The sequence below is a fragment of the Cynara cardunculus genome (genome assembly GCF_001531365.2).
Source record: "Cynara cardunculus var. scolymus isolate 2C chromosome LG 12, CcrdV1, whole genome shotgun sequence".
Lineage (NCBI taxonomy): Eukaryota > Viridiplantae > Streptophyta > Magnoliopsida > Asterales > Asteraceae > Cynara > Cynara cardunculus.
The window spans coordinates 7,440,637-7,442,963 of NC_037539.1; positions in this window are offsets into that span (position 1 = coordinate 7,440,637).

Genomic DNA, 2,327 nt, shown 5'->3' on the forward strand with positions numbered 1-2,327 from the left:
ATTTTATTATTAAACTTAAGTTAAATTATAATAAAAAAATAAATTAAAGAAATTATATAAAAATAAAAATATGTACTATATTATAAAACATTTGACAAAATTCTTAAAAACCACTTTTTATGCATAAAAGTACTGTTTATTAATACATATTACTTGAAACTCAAGATTACAAGTAATTGTGCGTAAGTACAACTTATTAAAGTTTCATATCTGAATTCGTGTAACTAACTACAGATAAACATAATCAAATATAGGATAAACATCTCATTTTAAATATAAAAAATATATAATATAATTAGGATAATCATTGAATTCTAATAGAATACTTAATTATTATCTTTATAAAATTTATAATATTAAACCAAAAATAAATTATTTCATTATTAAACTTAAATTAAATTATAATAAAAAAATAAATTAAAGAAGTTACATAAAAATGAGAATCTATACTATATTATAAAGCATTTGATAAAAACTCTTAAAAACCATTTTTTATACTTAAAGTACTGTTTATTAATGCATATTATTTAAAATTCAAGATTACAAGTAATTTTACATAAGTATAACTTATTAAAGCTTTATTTTTAAATTCGTGTAACTAACTGCAGATAAACATAATCAAATACATGATAAACATCCATTTTAAATATAGAAAATCTAAAATATAATTATGATAATCATTAAGTTATAACAGACTGTTTAATTATTATCTTTATAACAAATTATATATACTATATTATAAAGCATTTGACTAAAACTCTTAAAAACAATTTTTTATGCATAAAATATTGTTTATTAATTACAAGTATGATGTGCATGAGTACATCTTATTAAAGCTTCATGTTTAAATTTGCGTAACTAACTGCAAATAAACATAATCAAATACATGATAAACATCATTTTAAATATAAAAAACCTAAAATATAATTAAGATAATTATTGAGTTCTAACATATTACTTAATTATTATCTTAAAATTTTATTTTATTAAACCAAAAATAAGTTAGTTCGTTTTTAAGCTTCAATTAAATTATAATAAGGAATTGAATCAAATAAATTACATAAAAACGAGAACTTTTAAATAGTTAATTTGATATTAATATCGCCTATTTTTTTAAAATTTTATAATATCTTTAAATTTATATTTTATTCAAAAACATAAATATTTTTGTTTTCTCAAAACCACATAAACTCGCATTATAACATCGATAGAACCAAAATATAAAATAAAACGTTAAAATCCAGATGTATCTCACTGCATTGCGCGAGTATCCTTCTAGTATAATATAAATAAAGAAGAGAAAAAAATAAATTAATTAATAATTTATATTAAAATCAATATATATATATATATATATAATATAAATAAGAAAAAAAAAACAAAAGATAAAAACAACAAAAAGACAAAAAAATAAAAAATAAAATAATTACATAGTGGTTAGGGTTTAGGGTTTAAGTGTAATTAGCCTTCCCCTTGTGAAAATAGGTTTTTATTGAAAAAATTGTTAGTGGACACTGGAGAGCTGATGTGGCAAAAATAAAAAGCCATTAAAAGATTTGGACATTGTGGATGTTCTTACAACATAAAAAATAGAGTAAATTAGACATGTTGTCCATCTGGTTATATGTTTTTATTGGCCCTATCCCTTTTCTAAAAATTCAACGGGTCGTGTCTCTATGGTTGCATTTTTACAACGGTTGGTTCCTTAATACATCCGTAGGAATCTAGATCGTTGATTTATTTAAGGACCAAACTCGTTAAAAATTGTAACCACAAAAACTTAACTCATTAGAAAAAAATGCAACCACATAAATGTAACTCGCTAAAAAATGCAAACGTAAGGACGCGTTCCATTAGATTTTCAAAAAAAAAGGGACGAGAACCGTTAAAGCCACCCAGTGGGTTGAAGGACTTCGTTCAAAGTAGCTTAATTTGGTCAATTTCCCAAGTATTTACTCCAAACTCGAAAGGTTCCGACCTCCTAATCAATATGTATGTCCTGTCCATCCCTTATTAGGGGGTTTTTCATCATTTGATATGTTTTTATTTAATTTTTATATATAAATATGCGAAAGCAACTTATTATAAGTTAGAAAACGCGGAGGCCTTTCCGAGAAGTCTGAACAAACCAAACGAAAACAGTATATCTCATTCAAAAGTAGGGTCTGAAAGAGATAAGATGTACTTTGACCTTCCCTCAACTACTAGTATCAAGAGGTTGTTTCCATGAAAACTCCCACTTTATGCACGACAAAAAGTGTGTGCAAACAAACAATAAGACAGGTAATATAAGAGGTAATCAAAAACGTCATAATGGAAGCCTTTAA